Source organism: Macaca mulatta, chromosome 1, assembly GCF_049350105.2.
Source record: "Macaca mulatta isolate MMU2019108-1 chromosome 1, T2T-MMU8v2.0, whole genome shotgun sequence".
Lineage (NCBI taxonomy): Eukaryota > Metazoa > Chordata > Mammalia > Primates > Cercopithecidae > Macaca > Macaca mulatta.
The window spans coordinates 120699979-120724373 of NC_133406.1; the positions used below are offsets into that span (position 1 = coordinate 120699979).

Below are 24395 nucleotides of genomic sequence, written 5' to 3' on the forward strand. Positions count from 1 at the left end.
AGTTGCGGTGCATATGGACTGTATCTTCTGGGATTTCCAGCTCCTGGGGCAGGGTGATGAGGGAGTGACAAGGCATGGCCTCCCTTTCCTGAGAACATGAAGAAAGAAGTAACTAGTTCTGCATCTCCTTTGAGGGTGTGCTGTGAGTAGAGTGTGCAGGGCAGAGCTTTGGCATGAACTGGCAGTGGTGTTGAGCAAAGCATGACTTTCTGGGTTTCTGTTTCCTCTTCAGTAGGCACTGTCTTTATTGGCCCTGCCCATTTTAATTTCTAGTGATTGTCAAAGAATTTTAAAACCTTCTTGGAAACATCCATAGCTTAATGTCAAAATAAAAGGCCATATTTAAGTCAGCATTAAGTTCTGCAGTTCAGCGGTCATCAGATATCAGGGAGGGAGGGAATTGGTTCCTCCTTGGCCCCACCTCTTGATCCTTTACCACCCTGTGAGAGGTATGATGCCCCTTTCCCAGTGAGGTGCCAGGTGCCACTAGAGCCAGGGGATGGCTGGGAAACCACTTTCTCAAATAACTTTGGCTTCACACAAACAAATAAGCACATGGAGGCTCGTGTTATCATGAAGGTTAGCTGCAGAAGTGGGCAGGTGCCAGAGGATGCAAATCATCTTACACGTTTACAGCCCAGTGTCACTGGCAACAGACCTTAGAAACGAGCCATAACCTTCATTTTGCAGGAAAGGAAACAGATGCGAGAAGGTAAAAAGATTTACTTCACTTCGATGGCAAAACTGAAATGAGAACGCAGGATTTTCACTCTTCACTCTTATTTGCAAAAATATTCTGCTTCTAAAACAAAAGAATACTTGCTTGTTTTTTGCCCTCCTGACCCCTTTGCTTAGTTCCTCTCACCCCCAGCTACTTTTATTTCTATGGCACGAAGCCTCTGCCTGTCTTAATGTATGCAGCACCCACGTCCACAAGCTGACGTGCAGATGGGAGGTTGGGCTGTGTGGACCAGACAAATGGATTAGACAGCTGATTTCTGGTTAAACCTGCCCTCTGCCCTCTTTCTAAATGTGTCTCATCCCAGGTCCTCCCCGCCCTTTATAAATATGTTGGTAGGGCAACCTCCTAGTTCTATGCCTTCACCCCCCCTTTTCATCTGAAAGGTAGCAAATCCTAGGTCACCATTACAGGCAGTGGCCTAGGTGAACATTGGGAAAGTCATCTCACTTCCCAGGCCTCACTTTCCTCATTGGTAAAATGAAAGAAGGAAAGGAGTCCACAGTTAAAGCTGGAATAAAGGTCCCTAGATCCTTCTTTAACTTCAATTTAATAAAAAATTTAGAGATGAAGTCTTGTCCGGCATTGAATTCCTGGATTCAAGTGATCTTCCCCTTTAGCCTCCCAGTAGCTGGGAATACAGGTGTGCCCCGCCATGCCTGATGAAGCTTTCTTTGCTCGAAAATCTGAACTCCACAAAGATGTTGATCTGCCCTGTAGGAACCAGGGAGCTTTTGTCATTTACCCACGATAGGTCAGCAATAGGTATTTTGCCTCCTGTTGAAAGAAGTTCTCATCATCAGTATTCACTGCATATTTTACAGGGATCAGTGCAAAATGAAATGTAGGGTCCCATGGCAGCGCCTTAAGCCAAGCACAGGTCCTGGGTGACCTCACTAGCCGTGTGCCTAGAGAGCTGCTCTGCTCAGAGCTACACCAGGGATTTGACAGACTCCAGCTGGTGCGGGAGGGAGTTAGGGCCGGGCTCATGAGAAGGGTATTCCTACTTCAGTGGCCAGGGTTCATGCTAAGATGACAATAGGCCCAGAGCCCATCTCACATCCACCCCTCTGTCGCCAGTACCTGTTTTGGAAGAAGGGCTGACTTCATTAGTGCTGGTTCTTCCGTTTCTTGAGGAAAGATTGCACTGTTCAATAGGGAGCTTCATGTTTCCAGAACAGATTACTGACTGTTTTGGAGTCTGCAACTGACCCCAGTGCTCCCTGCCTTTGGGGACAGAGTGGCCAAGCCACTTTCTTTTCATCCAGCCTTCCCTCTCCACTTCATAATGAACCTCTTTCATGCCTCAGATCGCTGACTCCATTCCCTGCTCATTACCATTGGGTTGGATCCTGGGCCAAGATAAAGGAAAAGAACTCCCCTCCAATTTCCACCAGAGTCCCCCGATGTCTTAAGAAGCACATGTAGACAGAGAGGTTGCGTGGTCCTCACTTGAGTCAACTAAGAGTGGGAGATTCTCTTCTGAATTCAATTTTCAAAAGCAGATTTTCCTTTTTTTATAGTATGAAAATGCTCTAGGCATTGCACAATTTCAGGTTTTGGATCTAATTCCCAGTCCCTTTATAACTTTGGCAGCTGGGCTTCGCCTTCATCAGCCTTTCCTTTCCCTGCTCATGGGCCTCTCACAACCCCACTCACTTTTCATATCACACAAATGAGTTCATTCTCAGCACCACACCCACTGTGTGGCTTTTCTCTTTCCCAGCTCTCATCATGATGATCCAGCTTCTTCAGTTTCATCAACACCTTGAAAATTCATCTTTGAATTATTTCTTGCTTTGTGATTCAAAGCATTCTGCTCCCCGACTCCCCATCACCTCCTCTCTCCATCCCAACAGTTGGGTTTGCTTGTGTTTCATCTTTCCATCCACGCATCCATCTATCTCTCCATCAGCCCATGTGTCTATTTTGTGTCAGTCATTGGGGACAGAGAGATGACATGGTGAGTTACTGTCCTCGGGATATGTCAGTGAAGGGGTGAGGAACAGGACATATAAATGAAAAATTAACGGCAGGGCAACTAGATATGCACAAAACATGGAGGGTGTAAAAAGAGGTGCTTTGGATGGTGAATAAGGAGCTGGGAAGGATGCACTGGCAGGAGAGCTGGGGACCCTCTAAGCAGAAGGAATGCCGTGCACTGGCCTAGGTTGATGTAAAAGCATGCTGCATGCAGGAAGCGCTGAGTTTGGAGAATTGTTGAGGCACAAAGTAGGAGAATCTGGGGCTAGGGCAGGGATTGATGAGAATTAGTCTGGAGTGTTAGGCAGCGCCCAGGTCTTCAGAGGCCCTCCATGTTATGCTGAGGCCCTCAGGCTCACCCTGACAGTCCTGACAGTCCTGGGGCTCTCCCTAGTGGTTGCTTTTAAGAAAGGGCATGACATAGTGAGACTAGTTTGGACAGCACTCTGGCAACACTGCTGAGGATAGATTTCATGGGTGACTCTTCAAGACAGGGAGGCCTGTGGTGGGTACAAGTAGGAATGATGTTGCCAGGGAGGAAGAGGACACATTCAAGAGGTGTTGTGGAGGTAAAGTTGGTAGTGCTGAATGACAGGTGGGAGGAGTGGGGGGCTGCCATCCAGGTTTCTGGCTTGAGAAAGTGCGTGCATGAGAATTCTGTGCTCACACCCAGTCCTGTCTAAACTAGCGGCCATTCTGCCTTGGGCCTGCCTCAGTTGCCCCTGTATTCTGTTTTGTTACCAACACATAAACCAGGCCTTCATTTCTTACCTAGATTCTTGAAGTATCCTCTTCATCTCTTTCAGTCCATCCTACAACATGCTGCCAAGGTAATCTTCCAGGGACAGTTGAACAATTCCCATTGCATAGTGAATGATGTCCCAGCTTTTAGCATCACCATCAATATTCATTGCTAAAGGAGACATTCTCTTCCCGTAGAGTCCAGTTTTTGAGAGAACATGAGGCATGTTGTATGTGTGAAGTAATTGAATGTCAAGTTGTCTTTTTTTTTTTTTTTTTTTGAGACAGTCTCACTCTGTCACCCAGGCTGGAGTACACTAGCGCAATCTCGGCTCACTGCAACCTCTGCCTCCCGGGTTCAAGCAGTTCTCCTGCTTCTGCCTCCTAAGTAACTGGGATTACAGGCACCAACACCTTGCCTGGCTATTTTTTTTCCATTTTTAGTAGAGAGGGGTTTTTGCCATGTTGGCCAGGCTGGTCTTGAACTCCTGACCTCAGGTGATTCACCTGCCTCAGCCTCCCAAATTGCTGGGATTACAGGCGTGAGCCACTGTGTCTGGCCCAAGTCGTCCTTATTGGGGACACAGAACTCCTACTCTGAGGTCAGTGAGGGAAGCAGGCAGGGCATCTCCAGGAGTGGCCCCAGGTGATCCTGTGTGTGCCCAGCATGTCTTTCCAAGTGTCTCTTCCATTTCTCCCTTGGCGTAGTGCTGTCTGGTCTGGTCTCATTGTTCCGTAAAAGTGACCCCTTTCCCATCCTGGGTCTTTGCAGACTCCATTGTCTCTACCTGGAATACTTTTCCTCGAATTCCTGTCTGTTGAAATCCTACCCATCTTCTGATATTTAGCCCAAATGCAAGGACCCCATGAATCCCCTATGAATGGATCTCCTGGAAGCATTTTCCTTTCTTCTGGCACTCTTCACATTTACTGTGCACAGCACCTAACATGTCTCCTATTTTATCTCCCACACTGGACCACTAGACTGGAAGCAGAAGTGGAAAATCAGAGGCCTTAAATCCTGGGGCCAGCCTGTGAATGTGATTTCTTAGTTTGCTTATTTTTCCCCCACCAAATTTAATTTATTAAAAAATTATAACCTATGTTAACCATACAGGAAAGCAGAGAATATGATCTAATAATGTATATTGGGACTTATCGCCAAGAATGAACAGATTTGCTGCTGACACCTCGCCACCACGTTTTAAGATATAAATTATTGCAGATACACTTTGAACACTAGCCCACACATCCCTCTCCCGAAGCAGATCTTCACACTGCTTTTTCAAATTTAGAGTTAGTCACTAATATTTAGAAATCACAGGATTTCACATCATAAGATTTGGCCTCCGGCCACTTTCCTGCCAGTTCTCACCAGTCCATCACAGGCTCTGGGGCCCACCCCGGCCCTTTGAACCTGCCTATCCAATCTGTGGCTTAGTCTGGCACCCGAGCTCTCTCATCTGCCCTCTGTACATGCTTTCCAGGAGGCGAGGGGACTCTTCACGCCCCCTGTCCTCCTCCGCACCACTGCTTGGGCTATGCTCACTGTCTGGACCGAGGAATTCAAGGCCTCATTCAAGACCCACTGGCTCCTGTGGCTTTTCCTAGTGAATTCGGCTCAGCTCCATTCTCAGTACTCATATACACCTAGCCCTTAAGCCGGTGGCTGAGCACTGGCCCGTTCTTTCATTCAATCCTGTATTAGGTACCCTGCAAAGTCACCTTGGTGGAGAAAAAGGACTCAAAAATCCCGGCCAGGTCGGGCTTACTTGTTCTTCCCTCCTAGCCTTTGCTGCCTCCGTGTGGTGCATCACGTGAAGTGCAGTGGGGCTTGGTGCAGGAGCTCTGCCTGCTTGGTGCCCTCAGGTGTAAGAAGGGATGGCGTATTTTGTTGGCCACAACACTCCGAGGTCTTTGTGCTTGTTCAGTTGAGACTGTTGACTCATCTGGCCCCCTCGTCTCTTTCTTAGAACTCCCCTCGCTGCCCGTTGGAGCTCTGTCCTTTTCCTTCCTTTCCCTGTGAAAATTGCCCTGGTGGTTTCATAAGTGTAGGGTTTCACTAGGCTGAAAAACCAGGGGAAAGGCTCTTGTCCCTGATTCCACCACCCTCCGTTGATTCCCATGGTACCTGACATTAACATATGGATCGTGAGCACACCTTACAAGAACTGGAGAGATGCTGGCTCTTGCATTTTGTGCACAGCTGGGGAAGGAGGGATGTTGCATTTTTCACCTTACCCAACTGCCTAGGGCCACTCCCCCCTGATGGTAGTGCTGATTATCTGTTCCTTGGGGTTTTGAAAGTGGTGGAAACCTGTTGATCTGGGCCAGAATATGGTTCCCTTTTCTCTTCAGAATGAACACTGAAACTAACTCCATTGTGGTAATCAAATTCAACTGATTAATGATCTGTTAATTTCCTGTGTAGGAAAGAAGCCATTTTGATGTTGGGTGTGACTCTCATCATTGCTGTGATACACCCAGGTCCAGAGGGAGACAGCTTTTGTCCCCACACTCTGGACCCACAGCAACCTCCACACCTGCTTCAGTTCAGCTCTGTCCCTGATGCCCCTGACAGTGTTTCTTTTGACTGTGTTTTCACTGATTGGTTAATGACTATGTCATCACTGAAGTCACCAAACTTGTCTTTATTGGCCTCCTCTCTTCAGGGGAATTGAGAAGAATGAGAGAACCAGTGATTAAGGAGGAGATGGAGGGAAGAAAGAGGCTAAGGATATGGAAGAATAAAGGGAGAAAGGATATGATTTAAAGAAGAGAAGGAGAAAGAAGAGAGAGAGGCATTAAATCTCGGCATGTGGGATAGTAGACTTCTAATTTTGGGCTGAGTAGAAGGTATATTTTGGGGGAAGTTCACACTTGTTTTCTTTACTTGCCCAGGAACCCATGGTGTGGCTCATTGTGATTTGAAAGGGTGAAATGCAGGGTTATGTATGATCAGAATGGCCAACACACATATAGCCAGGAGTGTTCTAGAGACCTTCTACGAAATTGGCACCGAAGCTGATAGAGGCTGGATGCATTTTTTGTTTCTCTCAGCCCTGCTCAGGTCCATTAGGAAAGGCATGCAAACTCTTTCAGACACCCCTCAGGGATTCTCCTGGGTTCTAGAGATTCCCCTGCATGTGGACTGGGCAAGAAAGAGGTAACCCAAAAAAAGCTGGGACTCTCCCAAGTATCAGCACCCCATGCTCCAGTGCTCTGCTGTACCACCGACAAGATGAGTCCAGGCTGTCTGATTCTGTGGAAAGATAAGGACTTTCAAGGCCAAGTACCTGGTAGAATGCCTAGCCATTAATCAGTTAGTGTGACTGTGAACAAGTTTCCTCACCAGTAAAATGGGAATAGTCACCCCCACCTGATAGGTTTCTGATGAGTATTCGGTGAGGGAATATATGTCATATGTAGGTCATGTTGTACATGCCTGAAACATAGTAGAACTCAGTCTTCACCGCCCTTCCTGACCCTCCCGCGACTCTGCCCACCCCCCATCCCCAGCTTCATGCTACTCTCCTAGGTAAAATATGGTGATACCTGGAAATGAAAAGGAACGAGGAAAGTATATATTAACAGAAACCATGCCTCTCTCCAGGTTAGGCATTAAAACATTTGTTGCTCTTTACATTGAACCGTGTGAAGAAATAGGAGATTTAAAAGAAAAGAAATGAAATCCTTTCTCATTTAAGAGGAAAATTGGAGCTCTAGTAGTTAAAAGCGACCCTCAAGTTAAAAGAGACCACAAGCCAGACGCAGTGGCTCACACAGTGGATGACACCTGTAATCCCAGTACTTTGGGAGGCCGAAGCGGGCAGATCATGAGCTCAGGAGATTGAGACCATCCTGGCTAACACGGTGAAACCCCGTCTCTACTAAAAATACAAAAAATCAGCCGGGTGTTGTGGTAGTGGGCACCTGTAGTCCCAGCTACTCGGGACGCTGAGGCTGGAGAATGGCGTGAACCCAGGAGGCGGAGCTTGCAGTAAGCTGAGATCGCACCACTGCACTCCAGCCTGGGAGACAGAGCAAGACTCCGTCTCAAAAAAAAAATAAAATAAAAAATTAAAAAAAAGGACCACAATTTTTCAGAATCAGTCACTGAGGTTTGGAAAAAGCAAATCACATTATCTGTCCTCTGGTATATGATTAGGACAGAAAGTTTCTGGTTGCGCCAGGGACTGGGCAGGTCTTGATGACATGAGGAAGACAATAAGTTGGGCATTGTGTGAAAGGGAGGAGGCAGGACCTGGGCTTGTGTCCTTGTCACCTTCTGTATGAAGCCAGGAAGGTGGAGCTTGATGACATCTCCTAACAACACCCACATGCACATCTCTGTCATCCTTAAATCACTGAGTCTTGGACTTCAGGATCTCCTTGTGCCGGTCCGCAAGGGAACCCACCCACTCCACGGTTTTCTGCTTGGCTTCCTCCCAGCTGTAGAGCGGGTCATACGCCAGATCTCGCTGAGCCTTCTTGTAAACGAAGGTGAACACGCTATTTGACAATGTCACTATGTGACGGCTGAAGGGCGGTCCATAGATGTAAATGGGTCTGAGCAGGAAGCTCACTATTTCCAGCATGAAACCAATCCAGTACATCAGGGATAAAGGAAGGCTCCATCTGGAATCAAGGCGCAGGCCGAACTCTTTGCTCAGGGTGTAATTAAGGTTATCATAGCTTTGGTGAGGCGTGTCATCTGAGATGTAGTAGAACTGTCCTTGGATATTTGGGGCCTTCTTGGGGTCCTGCAGGACCCTCATGGCCAGAATGTGAGCCCAGGCCACGTTGCCAACATAGACTGGGTTGACTCTGGAGAACTTGCTGAAACTTGACAGGATCCTATTGTTGTTCAGGGCCTCATTTATACCAGCAGAAAGGATTGGGCTTTCTTCCCCATAGATAACCATTGGTCTTAAGGCACAAGTGTACAAGGTGCCACCATTTTTCAGAGTCCACCCATTGGCCACCAGCACAGCCTTCTCAGCAAACTTTTTGCTGTATGGGTATGGAGCAGACCATGTGTTTTCCAGAGGCTCTTCATGGCCGTTCTGGATGATTTCCTTGTAGGAGTTGGGCCTGGCTACCTCTAGGGTACTAGTGTAGATGAAGATTGGCACAGTAGCTTGGACACAGGCCTCCAACAGAAGCTGGGTACCTACCAACAAAAAGCATGCTGTCAGAGTCAGGAAATATAACTAAGGGGCCCCAACCACATGCATAGATATTCGTTCTCAAGTGCAGTGGTTATAACAGACTCGGGGTCCATTCTTCTGTGTCTCTGACTGAGACTGGGCCATGCTACAGCCATAGGAAAAACACTAAAATGAAAAGAAACTGACATATGGGTTCTGGAGAGCAAGAATTTCTAGACTTTTGAGTGTATGAATGTGTGTGTGTGTGTACTTTAATTTTGGCAAAGGACCTAGGGTTATCACTTTATATTTTGCAAAGTAAGGATGTTGAAAATTATAATGTGACATCAATACCATTAAAGGCAGGTTATTGAAAAACTAAAAAATCAGGAAGATATACTCTGAGAATATGGGCAGTCCCAGTCCTTAGGCAGAAAAGGGCAGTGGAAGAATTTATGTCACACACATACCCATACACAGTTGTATATAAGCAATATACACTCTTAAATATACTCTTAAATATACATGCAATTGCTGGTATTTTTCTCATTTTGAGTGGACTGATAAAACTTAGTCACAAGGACCATTCCTGGAGTCATTGAGCAAACAGTGGCTTGTGGGGAGATGCTGGAAACTCACACTCTTTTCCTGATTGTGTGTTCCCTGGGAAAGCTGCTTCCAATTCTGGCTGTGACTCTGTTTACCTGGTTATGTAAAGTGGGGGTGTAAACCTTCCCTTAAACCCTGCCCTGGCATTTCCTGTGGAGCCTGGTGGAGGACTGGGGAGAGGAGTGTGCCCTCTGCTGGTAACACCTGCACTGGGAGGACCTGGCAGCATCCCCTGAGCTGTGTGGAAGTGAAGCTCATGGAGGTGCTCGGAGTGCCTTCCCTTGAAGAAGGAAGGAATTTCCTAGGTAAGGATTATTATTTTTTCTTATTTTATTATTATTTTTTTAGTTCTTGGCCCCGTTTAAAGTTTCTGTGGAATTTGAGTTTCTGGAGAGACAGCCTCATGTTTTCAACAATTAATCTGGTGGTAGAGAAAATGTGGAAGTAGTTTACCTTCAAGAGGGAAATGACCAACATTGTGAAATGTTTTCTAAGCCTTGGAGTGATAATGGTTTAGGAAACAGATGCCTCTAACACTTACCCTGTCATTTCGCATTTCTTGTTGTTGGGAGTTGTGGAGAGTTAAGAATTCAAATGAAAAACTGGTTACTCTTAACACCCTCCTTGCACTGTAGAGGTACTTAAAGGTATGCGTAAGTAGAAACTGGAAAGATTTTTTATTGAGATGGTGCTGGATACCCAAAAGCAATTAGCTGCTTTAGAAAAGGTGTCAGAATAGACTGAATGTGGAGGGCCAGGCCCGCGGTTGGGTGCTGTGGTGCTGAAGATACTGGACTCTGGGAATCAGATGGTGAGACTGCATGACAAGATTCCTTAAGGAAATGTGTCTGAATTTAAAGTGGTTTGGAAAGCTGCAATTCAGAAAGACCATCAAGACTTTAAGGGATGAGGATTGAATGAAGGTGCACTTTGGACACCTGGCTGGGAATGGCTCTGTAAGAGCAGGCCCTGTGGTGAGCTGAAGAGATTGTGTATTCTGGACACCTGGAAACCCTTTTTGTTAAGAAAATATTGTGAGAAAGCATGTGCTGGATAATTCTGTCCTGACAGACCACTGTGAACCAGCTTTGCTAGTTCTCTTGAGAAAACTTCTTTGAGGTGGGCAGCAGGGCTCTGAATGTTCTTGATATGGGAGTGCTGGGAAGGGAAGAGCGTGGTCCCTTTAAATGGTATGGGAGTGGGGAAAGGAAGTGCTGGGTGAAGGAGGGTGTAGTCCCTGGCTAGGGCTCCACTCCCAGGGATGTAGATGAGGACAAGCATTTTCTGCCCAAATGTTGCATTTCCCATGACCACCCAGGCCTGTCATGCCCCCATTCTGTGCCTATAAAAAACCCCAAGACCATAGCAGGACACACACAAGTTGCCAGACAATGACAGGAGCAGATTGGCAAAAGAAGACAGAAGGGACTGGATGTCAGAAGGGGCACATCAACGGACGAACACATCAGCAGAGGAACACATGGGCAGCTGGACGTTAGGAGGAACACACCGCCCAGCAGAGTGATGTGGGGTTTCCCTGGGACAGTCGGAGAAGAGTTGGGCAGTTGAGCTGCCAACTCCATGGGAAAACCCTCCCCTTCTGGCATCCCCCAGCTGCTGAGAGCTACCTCCACTCAACAAAACCTGGCACTCATTCTGCCAGCCCAGGTGTGATCCAATTCCCCTGGTAACCAAAGCAACAACCCGAGATACAGAAAGCCCTCTGAATTTCCGACAAGGTAGAGGGTCTAATTTAGCTGGTTAAAACAAGCCGCCCATAGATGTCAAAACTAAACGAGCCAGACTAAAAGAGTACGTGTAACACACACCCACTGGGGTTTCAGGAGCTGTAAACATTCACCCCAGACACTGCCATGGTGTTGGAGTCCCACAGCCTGCCTGTCTGTATGCTCCCGTAGAGGTTTGAGCAGTGAGGCACCGAAGAAGCAAGCCACACCCCCATTGCATGCCTGCTGAGGGGGACGAGGGAATTTTGCCCATTTCATTATCATCAGCCTACACACAAGGTTTAAAATGATGACTGTGGTGGCACCTGGAAGGTTTGATTCTGTCCCAGAGGCAAAGAGTGGCTGGATATCAAGAATCTGAAGTCGGAGTTTAGTCAACTTTTGACTGGAACCATAATAGAAAAAGTGTCCACAGCCTTTGGAGTCACACGGGAGTGAGTTTAAAGTCTAACTCTCCTACTTACTTACTTACCTGGCGGGCCCTGCACAAGTTACTTGCCATCTCTAGCACTGGTTTCCTCATGTAAAAAGCTGAAGATAGCAGCTTTGAACTCCCCCAGTTGGTAATGGTTAGCAGACACTTGGCCCAGAGCACAGCAGGTGTTCCGTGGAGGGACTTCTCTTTCCTTCCTGCCCTTCTTTGTGATCCTTAATCCCCCACCTTGCTTCATCTCCTCCCCAGGCTACCGTACCCTTCTCATTGACGTTCATGACAGACTCTCTGTGAGTGACACCGATGACGTCTATGACAGAGGTGGTGTGGATGATGACCACGATGTCCTGGCAGGCTCTCTTCAGGCATGACTCATCCAGAATGTCTCCTTCCAGCGCTGTCAGCTTGGTCTTGTTCTGGAGCTCTGTGTGAACACGGGTCAGGAGATCGGAACATTTCTGAAACTGGCTTGGAAGTTTCCTGATAAAGATGATGTTACATAGGTGTTCGGGAAAGGTTAGAGTCGTGGTGTTGGAGTGGAGGGTGTACATTCCATGGAAGGAACAAGTAAACAAAGACACAGAAGTCAGAATATGTAGCAATTTATTGGGAAAGAGCAAACATCTGTTTCTACCCCATCCCATTTCAGAAAAGTAATCTGAGCAATGAGCTGTCAAGTGTACCTGGAATATAAGCATTTCTAGAGTCATGGGAAACTCACTAAAATATTGAAAGAGAGTAGGGTGATTGTGGAGAGTTGGATATAAGGGGGAAAATTCGAATTTAATTCTGCAGGTGATGCGGGATCATGATTTTGGGTCTCCAGCACCACGTCAGAGAAACCCCTTATTTATATTTGGAATAAGTAGAGAACCAGGCAGAGCATGGTGGCTCACACCTCTAATTCTAGCACTTTGGGAGGCTGAGGTGGGCTGACTGCTTGCACCCAGGAGGTCAGGACCAGCCTGGACAGCCCCATGAAACCCTGTCTCTACTAAAAATACAAAAATTAGCCAGGCGTTGTGGTGCCTGCCTATAGTCCTAACTGCTCGGGAGGCTGAGGAAGGAGGATGAACGGAGCCCAGGAGGTGAAGGTGGCAGTGAGCAGAGATCATTCCTCTGTACTCAGCCTTGGTGGCACAGTCAAAGCCTATTAAAAAAAAGTGAGAGAGACAGAGAAACAGAAGCAGAATTGTGATGTAGGAAGTCAACCTTGGCTTGAGGATATAAAATGGACTGAAATAGGGGATATGAGAAAGTAAGGTAATTAAGAGATTAATCAGAGTATCTGTGCCAAGGTTTTGATGAGGTCTGGAAGCAGGGTCCAGCAGTGGAAGCAGAGGAGGGCAGATACAACAGGTTTGAATTTCAGACCTTACCTTAAAGGTCCTGATACCTACTGGATCTGGGCTGAGAGAAAAAGAAGACAAAATCACCCCTGTGGTTTCCTGCTTGGGCAATTGGGAGGAGAGTGGAGCCATTACTAGGGAATTGCGCATGGGCTTAAATGAGGAATTTCCATGAAAAACTCTTATCAGATATCAAAAGCAGAAAACAATGCTGAAAGTTAGCGACCAAAGAACTAATATTCCAGCTGTCTAACTGAGGGCAGTGGTTACAACTTTAATGTTTTCAGGCTCCTCTGAAATACCCAAGACATGGTGCTGACAGTAAAGTTGTCACCTGGAATTAGCCCACGCCATGAACACTGTGGTACATGGAGCTTGGATAAATACTCTACGCTTGTTTGTGCTTTACAATCTGCATATTACTCACAACTTGCTTATTTCCTTTTACAGCAATCTCATGAGATAGGTTTTCTGAGTCGCACTTTATTGATGAGGAAACTTAGGATCAGAGAGGTTAAGGGACAGATCAAAGGTCACATTTCTAGTGGAGACTCAAACTTGCCCACCCCACCTCCAAGCCTCGTACCCTGTACACTAGGTACAGGACTGGCTGTTTACAACAAACTTTTCTGAGAAAGAGTAAGATTAAGCCAGTTCAACTGAAATTGGCAACAAAGGCCAAAGAACAGTGAGAGTAAAATTCAGAGTGAAAAATTCAAGACTGGAGCAATTCCTTCCAGGGGTTCAGATGGGACCATTTACTCTCCTGATGCCTCTGTCATGTTTTGTCTACTCCCAGCCCCTTCCCACTGTCAGGCAACTCCAAGGAGGCCCTGCAATGGGGGAGGCAGGGAAGAGGCTGCTGGGGAGGACATGGGTAACAGACTGAGAATGGAATTTTCCCTGGTTGTATTTCCACCTCTGCACTTCCTGCTCCCTTCCTCTGCTTCCCCTTTGCTGCCAACTTCAGACAGACTGGCTCAAAGGAATTGCCTTTTCAAAGTTGAAGAAGTCTAAAGCCAAGAGAAAAGGCTCTTCCTCAGTGAGTTCACAGGGATCTAGAGACCAGGAAAGGGGACTTTGTGGATGAACCCATAACTCCCTCTTTCCCCAAGCTGCTAGAAGAACTATTGGTTAAGAGCACAGATGCTGCACTAGACCTCAAGGGTTCAAATCCAGTTTTGCCATATTCTAACTCTGAGACTTTCGATGAGTTAATTAACCTCTCTGTGTCTGTCTCCTAATCTGTAAGAAAGGAGGACAATAATATTAACAATCTCATAGGGTTGCTATGAGTAACAAATGAGTCAGCACATGCAAAACATGTAGCACCGTATCTGGCACAGAAAGAACACTGAAAGGATTCTCTGTTTTTATCTTCATACAGGCCACTGCCCATCCGTTATATCCCCTAACTTTTCACCATAAGGAACAATTCCTCTAGGCTGAGCATTGCTGTTTTTCTGGTATTAGGTGTTAGATTGCAAATATTGGTGACACACAAGGATTAGAAACATTTAATCTTGGTCTTGTGTTAGTATTTGTTTATGAAAGACACCATGAAAATAGAAGGTGGAGGAAATTGGAAGAGGTCAGAGAAGAACAAAAGAAGAGCAGAGTTTTGGGTGTGGTGGTCCATGAGTGCTGTCAAGTAGAGGCTTCTCTGAGGGCAGGGCATGGCTCTCTGCACAGTCAGAGCCCAGGTGTAGACACACAGTTCACCCACCCCCTGGGTTGGGGAGGAGGACGGGGAATTGGGCACCCAGGGAGGCAAAGACCCACTTTGCCAAGTATCAGCTCCAGGGTAAAGTGATGATGCTTCTGGATGAAGCTCTGGTCTGAGCTCTGCTACGCGTTAACCAGATGATCTTGGCAAGTTGCTTTATGTTTCTGGACCTTGATAGTTCATTGTCCAGTTGGATATGACTCCTTTTCTACTTTTCTTTTGGGGTTATTTGCACAAGGAGTTGCTAGAGCAAGGTCTGCAATTTCCTGGGGGTATTGAGCAACAGAGACAAATGGTTAAAAACTAAAGCCTTAGATGACAAATCGAAAAGAGGGATATCTGGCCTTATACTGCCCCTTCCTCTGTCTCTGCTCTTAGCTGTGCAATTGTGCATGCTGTCTATCTCTCTCACTGATGCTCTCTCTCTCCTCTACCTCTCTCTCTCACTCTTTCTCATGCATTCTCTCTCTTTCTCATTCTCTCTGATTTTCTTTCCCCCTCATTTTCTCTCTCTCTTTTGCTCTCTCTCTCTCTCACACACACACACACTTACACACTCATCCATATCTTCACTTCCTTTTATTTTGCCTTCACCAAAGGTGCCAAGGTTGCTACAAAACAAAACAAAGCTCAGGGCAGTCTAGAGAGGCAGGGACCCCCTGGTGAGGTCTCCAAGTAAATGGTGTCCTTTGTGAATGTTGCGAAGCAATTGCCAAGACATAAAGCTTCAGGACATAAAAAAGTTGTAGACAAGAAAACTTTTGTAGACAAGAAACTGATGTGGGATTTTCTAGATGAGAAGAAAAGGGGCCTGGTGTCCAAGTGGCTGCCTCTCAAGTTCTGGGTTAGGGCCGGAATCCAGTCTCTGGACACACCATTCAGAATCTTTCACACCATGCCATTTCATACTATTTAATTTTCTTTTTTTTCTTTTCTTTTTTTTTAGACTGTGGGTGGAGGATTGGCTTAGATTTGACTACAACTTTCTATAACTTGCTAGAAAAGGTCCACCTTCTTGCACCCATGCAGGGTTTAAAATGGAGCCACACACCCATGAATCAAGGAAAATTCCTCCCTCAATTGTGATCTGAAGGCCTTGTCCAAGGCCCTGATCTCCTTCAGCTCCTTCTCCTTCACCAAGGGGCGGATGATTGACCCAGAAACCCTCCTGCACCTGTCACAAGGCAGCTCCAGCCCTTCATGGCCAATCCAAAGTAGCAGGTAATACACTCCAGGAAACAAGATGCTGGGGAGCAGATCTGGTTCCAGGGTGACCCTGGAGAAGGCTAAAAAAAGAGGTCAAATGGTTATATACTCACACAGATGTCTTATTTTCCTCCACCCCATTTTCTGCAAAAATTCCATGTCTCCACCATTGCGAGGAGTAGCTGAAAGAAAATGAAGAAGTTCTTATTGTTAGTTAGATTGTTAAAAGCTGGACAGAAGAGTCAGGGTGCTGGTCACTTCATCCCCTAAGGGAGCTCTGGAGCTTTCTGCTCTGTGGCTTCTGGCTTGCCCCTTATCCCCTTGAACTCCTGCCACATACTCTTTGCTCCCACCTCCTACAGCATCCCTTTTCTCAGAAGAATAGTGACCTTTAATGTATATCTCTAATTCTTCCCAGCAACAGGAAGAGAAGTCCAATTCTAAGGCTGCAGTGCGGTAAAGAGTCTTAGGTTTAACATTAACAGGACACTGGTCGGTTGATACCAGATGTCGGGGATCCGCAATCTGTGATCTTAAACTAGACTGAGAGAAATCTCCAAGTGTAATGTGAACTTTGCCTTTGTGCAGTAAATATGTTTGGAAGGAAATCTGCATTAGCTCATTATCTCCTCTCGCAGAGTGTCATTTGAAATGTTGCTGCTGTCTTGCAAAGTTTAGAAATTTGCAATGGTGACAGCTCCAATCACTAAGTTTTATGGACGTGACTTACTTTCCTATTCAATATATCCAAAACCTCCGTTGTAACTTTCCCCTGGAGAGCTCTGGGGTTCCTAGATGAAGAACACCATTGAAGGAAAGCTATCTAGTGTTAACCACTTAATGATATGGCCTGTACCACAAGAGTGGGGATTTGTGGTTGTATGTCCTAATGACTCTTATCATAGATGTTTGAACTATTCCCATATTCTTGGGTACAAAACCATTCTCAGCAAATTTCTGAAGATGCTGTGAATGCTCCTTGAGAGTATGTCTGAGAACTGTCCAAATTCACCACTGTAAGCTCTCCAAGACACTTTACTCTACTTAAAAAAATCGAGGTGTAATTTATATTCATTAAAATGCCCAGATCTCAAGTGTTCAGTTTGATGAATCTTGACAGTTATGTATGCCCATGTAAGTAGCACCCAAAAAATGTACTGGTCATTTCCTTCACTGCAGAAAGTTCTTTTCTGCCTGTTCTTAGTTAATTCCCTCCCCTACCCCCAATTTACCTGGTAAGCAACTACTCTCTGATTTTTATTCCTACAGAATTCTCATTTTATTCATATATATATATATATTTTTTTTTTTTTTTGAGTTGGAATCTTGCTTTGTCACCCAGGTTGGAGTGCAGTGGCACAATCTTGGCTCACTGCAACCTCCATCTCCTGGGTTCATGCAATTCTCTTGCCTCAGCCTCCCAAGCAGCTGGGATTACAGGCATGCACCACCATGCCTGGCTAATTTTTATATTTTTAGAAGAGACAGGGTTTCACCATATTGGTCAGGCTGGTCTTGAACTCCTGACCTCATGTAATCCACCCACCTCAGCCTCCCAAAGTGCTGGGATTACAGGCATCAGCCACCATGCCCGGCTCCTGTATTTTCTTAATTTATTCTTCTAAGATCTCCGTGGTTCTGGATATATATTTAAATATAAAATCATTCTGAACTGAATTTTTGTGCATGGAGTACAGAAGAATTGACCATTGATTGTCTCTATTGTTTGTTTATTTTTCTATTTCATGATTTTCCTTATTTTTATTATTGCCTTATATTTATTAACTTTGGGGTTGTTTTACTCTTTTTTTTCAGGGTTCTTATTATAAAAGCATAGATAATTGACTTTAGTCCTTTGTTCGTTTCCTCTACAGGCATTTAAAGTTGTAAGTTTCTCTCTAAGCACTATGTCAGCTGTGTCCAACATTTTGGTGCATGGGGTTATTATCATTCAGTTACTGATGTTTTGAATTCTTTTTTGTGAGTTTGTCTTTGACCCAAGTGACCCATACCAACAGAGTACGTTGCTTGTTTCCTAAAATTGGGAATTTTCTAGGTATCTTATTTTTATGGATTTCTAACTTAATACTATTGTGGCCATAGCATATACTCTGTATGATTTTGAATCTTGCATATATATTGAAACTTGATTTATGGTGCAGCATATGGTCTGTGTTGGTGAACATCCCGTAAACACTTGAAAATAATGCTTTCTACAGTTATTCGAAATAATATTCTACAAATGATTTGCTTTGAAACCCCACTCTAGGTCTTGCCCTCCTCCCATGTTGTAGACATTCAGCTGCTACTTGGGACCTGACTACCAATGGTTCAAACCCACTTGCCTAGAAAAGGTTGGCCCTGTGCGGCAAGATGTAGCAGCTTGTTCTCTGATAGCAACAGGCCCTGGGTCTTGCTGAGACATGTGGAGCACTATCTGAACCATTCGGGTGCATCACACATGTTTGCCTGCTGTAGCACATGCTAGAGTGCACCTTATAGATCCCCCGTTGCCTTCGGTATGGGGCTGCACATTCCCTCAGCTGTTGAGAGTCCTGGAGGCTGCAGATTTCAGCCAGTGTCTCTTGGAGTGTCTGAGTGGAACCAATAAATAAAAGCCGTAAAGAAAGTGAGAAATTAAACAAAGGGCAAGACTGATGGGGGCCACAGTACTAAATTTCTTTTATTTTTAAATAGCTTTACTGAGGTATAATTGACATAACATTTGCTTATTTTAAGTGTGCAGTTAGATTATTTTCAGTAAAATTTTAGACTTGTGTGACCATCACCACGATCCTGTTTTGCAACATTTCTATCATTCCTAAGAAATCCCTCATGTTCATCAATCACCACCACTTTTTCCTAGTCCCCAGCTCCAGGCACCTCCTAATTGATTTTCTGACTCTACAGATTTGCCTTTTCTGGAGACCGTATAAATGGAATAATGCAATATGTTGTCTTTTGTATCTGTCTTCTTTCATTTAGTTTAATATACTTTTATGGTTCATGTATGTGGCAGCACAGATCAATATTTAATTCCTTTTAGGTGCCAAATCCTATTAAATTATATGGATAGCTCCCATTAGTTTATTCATTTATCGGTTGATAGATATTTGAGTGTTTCAACTTTATGGACTGTTATGGATAAAGTTGCTATGAATATTCACATTCATGTGTTGTGTGAACATAGGTTTTTTTCTTTTGGGTAAATAGCTAGGAGTGATAGTGCTAGGTCGTATGGTAAATGTATCTTCAACATTTTAAGATACTGCGAAACTGGTTTCCAACATGGCTGCATGTCCCATCAACAATGCGTGAGTATTTTAGTTTTTCCACATCATTGTTATTTCACTTCCTCCAGGTGTTACTGTCCTTTTTTGTTATAGCACTCTAGTGGGGAAGTGGTGTCTCGTAGTTTTGATTTGCATTTCCCTGCTGACTGATGATGCTGATCATCTTTTCATGTACTTTGTTGACTCTTCCTACACCTTTTTGATGAAATGGTTATTCAAATATTTTGCCTATTTTAAAATTGGGTTATTTATCTTTTCATTGCTTAGTTGTAAGTGCATTTCGTATTCTGGACATGAGTCCTTTATCAAATATATGATTTGATTTTTTTTTCTCAGCCTATGGGTTATCTCTTCATTTTCTTATTGATGGCTTTTAAATGCCAACATTTTTAGTTTTGATCCTGTTTCATTTTTCAACTACTTTTTAACCATGAAAAGTTGGGTTTTTGCCTAATTCAAGATCATGAATATGTTAATCTATGTTTTCTTCTAAGAGGTGTACAGTTTAGCCCTTAAATTTAGGCCTATAATTTATTTTGAGGGAATTTTTGCCTATGTGTGAGTTAATGGCCTAAATTCATATGGCCAATTGATTTTAACAATAGTAAATTCAATAGGGAAAAAGACTGTCTTTTAAACAAGTGACACTGAGACAACTGAACTGTCCACATGCTCAGGGAATGTCAGCCTGCTATGTCAAGTGATGCCCACCCAAGTCACCACCTATTGGCATCAGAGTGTGTGAAGAATTTCTCAATATGATAACTGTGGGTTAAATAATATGCTGCAGCTCTCTGCTTCTCCCGTTCAACAGACAGCCACATCTTCTTGTGCAGTGCCAGCCACATCCCTGAGACACCATGGTAAAGGTGAAGGCCAGAGTCAATGGATTTGGCCCTATTGGGTGCCTGGTCACCAAGCCTACTTATAACTCTGGTAAAGTGGATATTGTCACCATCAATGACCCCTTCATTGAGCTCAACTACATGGTCTACATGTTCCATATGATTTCACCCATGGCAAATTCCATCGCACTGTAAAGGCTGAGAATGGGAAGCTTGTCATCAATGGAAATCCCACCACCATCTTCCTCAAGCTAAATCCCACCAAAATCAAAGAAGGCAATGCTGGTACTAAGCACATCGTAGACTCCAGTGGCATCTTCACTACCATGGGGAAGTGTGTGGCTCATTTGCAGGGGACAGTTAAAAGGATCATCATCTCTAACCCCTCTGCTGACACCCCCATGTTTGTGATGGGTATGAACAATGAGAAATACGACAACAGCCTCAAGATCATCAGCAATGTTTCTTGTACCACCAACTGCTTAGCACCGCTGGCCAAGATCATTCATGACAAGTTTAATACAGTGAAGGGACTCATGACCACAGTCAGTGCTATGACTGAAAACTGTGGATGGCCCCTCTGTGAAACTGTAGCATGACAGCTGCAGGGCCCACAGGAACATCATCCTTGCATCTACTGGCACTGTCAAGGCTGTGGGCAAGTATATCAATGAGCTGCATGGGAAGAGCACTGGCATGACATTCCAGGTCCCCACCACAAACATGTTGGTCATAAATCTGACCTGCCCTCAGGAAAAACATGCCAAATATGATAACATCAAGAAGGTGGTGAAGCAGCATCAGAAGGCCCCCATAAGGGCATCTTGTGCTACACTAAGAACGAGGTTGTCTCCTCCAGCTTAACCACTGACACCCACTCTTTCACCTTGGATCCTGGGACTGGCAATGCCCTCAATGACCACTTTGTTAAGCTCATTTTCTGATGTGAAAATGAGTTTGGCTACAGCAACAGGGTGGTTAACCTCATGGCTCACGTGGCCTCCAAGGAGTAAGACCTGTGGACCACCAGCCCCAGCGATGGCATGAGAGGAAAACAGAGGCCCTCAGCTGCTGGGGAGTCCCTGCCACACTCAGTCCCCCCCAACACTGAGAATCTCTCCTCCACACAGTTTAGTGCAGACCCCCTGAAGAGGGAGGTGCCTAGGGAACCCCACCTTGTCATGTACCACCAATAAAGTCCCCTGTCTGTACTCAGAAAAAAAAAATGCAATATTAGGAAGACTCACAAAGATTACTGATCACCAAAAGAATAGACAGCATGATTTCTCCATCCTCCTATTTTATACTGATGCATAAATGGTCAGGAAATGCTGGGCTCACAATGGGAGTCTGCATTCCAGTGTGGGAACATTAGTCTCCCTTGTTATAATTTTTTATCACGTAAGCACAAGACACAGCTTTATCAATGGGGGAACACACAGGCTGTTGGTGTGAAACATTCTAGACTTAGGTGTCAGCTGTTCACAAGATTGTCTGGAAAAATCAACTGCCCGGCATCTAGAGTCCTTGGGGCTCACACAAAGCGTTTACCTTTTCTTAGGGGAGAAAGCCACCCATTTTACAGGGATCTATACTAAGCACAGTCTCTCATGCTGGGAAAAGGAAAATCCCTCTTTTTGGCCGGCTTACTAAACTCCTGGTTTACTTTAGGATAATTACACCCCTTGTGCTTGAGTCCCAGAGAGGTCATGAGAAGCATAGAATAAGTTTTAAAGGCATAGGACTAGATGAAATAAGTTAGGGTAAGAATATTCATGTATAACAGGGGAAGTTTCTGGACTGAATCCTGGAATACACATATCAACATTTGGAAGTTGAACAGAGAAGGAGGGGCCAGCTAAATATGCTGAGTAGGAGTTGGTGGCAGCAAGGAGAAAAATTAGGAGGACATGGCCTTGTGAAAGTCAAGTGAAGAAAGTGTTTCAAGAAGAGTTTGGTTCACTATGTTGGGTGCTGCTGTCACATCAAATGCAATAGGAAAATAAACGATTATTGATTTTGGCAACATTGTAAGTAATTTGTTTAGAGCAATTTCCACAAATAGTTGGGTTGGAAGTTCAACTGGAAAGTCCAACACACAATTCATTTGTGTGTTGAGGAAGAGAAGAAAAATGTGGAAAGAGTGACCCTTAAAAACAACACCTGTTCAAGAAGTTGTACCATGAAGATCTCAGTAAAAAGGTGTTACAGCCAGTGGAGTGAAGAGTTTGTTCTTGTTGTGTTGTCTTAAACTGTACTACTCCTTTACTGATCCTTAGCACCTTGTACAGAGCAAATGTTCAAACATTGTTGAGTGTTTGACGAAATAAAGTGTCTATGTCTCATACATATTTTTATTACCATAAACATTTGCACAACATCTGACATATCATAGGAACTTAATACATGTTTATTGAATAAAGAAGTGGAAGGATGAGTGAACAATCGAGACTCTAGAATGTCTTAGTGCTTTTGAAACTTAGTGCTTATGGACTAATACATAGAAGGAAATAGAAGAGAACAGTGACCACAAAAAAGAAAATACTGGAAAGTTTCCCATGCTAATGAGAGGCTGGGATCATTGCCCAGGCCAAAGCTGTTTGCCAAGGAGATGCAACTTTCTTCCCATCTATAGCACAGATATGAGTAGGATCCCAGGTATCTGAAATGTACTTGAAGAGCCAGTTTCCAGAAGTAAGGAACAATGGGCCATCCCCTCCACCATACAGGGAGAACTAGGGCCAGAGTTTTTGGGTTATATGAGCTCAACTTGGCTGTCTTTCCAGGCAAGATCTTCAGAGTGAGAAAGGAGAAGGTTTTAGCAAAATCTTTTTTTATTTCTTACTGAATCCTCTGTTTGTCAATTATCTTTGGGGGGAGGTCAGATAGATGTCACTCAACCATTTCCTCTGGAGTCTGACAATGATGGTATGGTAGCCAGCCTCTAAGGTGAGTCCAGTGATCTCTGCTTCCTGGTATTCATTCCCTTGTGTGTGGGCTGAACCTAGTAACTTGCTTTTAATCAGTATAATGGGACAAAAATGATGGAATGTTACTTCCATGATTAGGTTAGAAAAGGTAGTGATTTGCATCTTGTTTTATACTTTCTCTTTCTCATTGGGCTGGATGAAACAAGCTGCCATGCTGGACAGGACAATACAGTATTGAACTGAGGGTAGCCAACAGTCAAAGGGGAACTGAGGTTCCCAGTCCAATAAGCTTCGAGGAAGTGAATTTTCCAATACCTATGTAAGTGAGCTTGAAAGTAGATATTTCCCCAGTTCAGTCTTCAGATGAAACTGGAACTTTGTGCCAATCAAGTCAAGAGCTCTTGGAACTCCAATGTTTAAGAAGAAAAAAGGTAGACTGACATACTTTTAACAAGCTGCTTTCTTTTCTTGGGGATTTCTCTTGCATTACGAAGAACATTATCCCTTCATTAAACTCAGTTTGAAAACCACAAGTGGTTTAGCAAATATTAGATTCACTGAAGTTACTAAGTGTTGGTGAAGATGTGGGGAGACAGGTGTGTTATTCGTGGAATTGTAAGTTTATGCAAATTTTTGGTGAGTATCTGACAAAATATTTTAAACTTTCACACACTTGACCCCTACAAGTCTACTCCAGATATTTATTTTATGGAATAATCAGTTGAGATCAGACCAAGAGGTCATATGGGACATCTCCTTGCACATAGAAAGCTCTACATATGAGCTCTAATATATTAATTGAGTCCCTTACTGTGTATCAGGTGCTTTACATATATTATCTCATTTAGTTTTTAAAATGGACTTTATTTTCTATTATAGTTTTAGCTTCACAACAAAATTGAGGGAAAGTGCAGAGAGTTCTCATATACTCCCACTCCCACATATACACAGACTTCCCCACTGTCACCATCCTATGCCACATGGTGCATTTATTACAATCATTGATCTGCATTGACACATCTTCATCACTCAAAGTCCACAGTTTACTCTTGGTCTCACACATTCTTAGTTTTGACCAATGTATTCTGATATATAACCACCATTTTAGTGTCATCTGCCCTAAAAATCTTCTGCTTCTGTCTATTAATCCCTCTGTGCACCTTGACTCTGACAGCTATTGATCTTTTTACTGTCTCCAAGGTTTTGCCTTTTCCAGAATGTCATATACTTGGAATCACACTGTATGTAGCCTGTTAATGTTGACTTCTTGCATTTAGTAATATACATTTAAGTTTCCTCCATGTCTTTTGATGGCTTGATGGCACTTTTTTTCTTTTAGCACTGAATAATATTTCATTATCCATTGAGCTATTGAAGGACAAATTGGCTGCTTCCAGGTTTTGATAATCATGAATAAAACTGCTATAAAGATCTAACCTAGAAATAGGTTTTTGTGTGGACATAAGTTTCCAATTTATTTGTGTAAATACAATGAAGCATGATTGCTGGATTATATGGTAAGAATATGTTTAGTTTTATAAGAAACTGTCAAACTGCCTTACAAAGTGCCTGTACCATTTTGCATCCCCACCAACAGCGGATGAGCATTCCTGATGCTCCACATTCTTGCTAGCATTAGTTGT

The 24395-nt window shown here is 44.2% G+C and overlaps 2 pseudogenes across 2 annotated transcripts; one reads left to right on the forward strand and one right to left on the reverse strand.

Moving 5' to 3' along the window:
- Window positions 1-1468: 1468 nt before the first annotated feature.
- LOC713272 (3 beta-hydroxysteroid dehydrogenase/Delta 5-->4-isomerase type 1-like) lies at window positions 1469-19795 on the reverse strand (annotated as a pseudogene). Its single transcript, XR_013399383.1, has 3 exons — window positions 15528-19795; window positions 11663-11827; window positions 1469-8636 (listed from the first exon to the last, which is right to left on the reverse strand). The product of XR_013399383.1 is annotated as a 3 beta-hydroxysteroid dehydrogenase/Delta 5-->4-isomerase type 1-like (transcript).
- On the forward strand, window positions 11435-22285 carry LOC100430949 (glyceraldehyde-3-phosphate dehydrogenase pseudogene; annotated as a pseudogene). Its single transcript, XR_001447569.3, has 2 exons — window positions 11435-15699; window positions 19792-22285. The product of XR_001447569.3 is annotated as a glyceraldehyde-3-phosphate dehydrogenase pseudogene (transcript).
- The last annotated feature ends 2110 nt before the right edge of the window (window positions 22286-24395 follow it).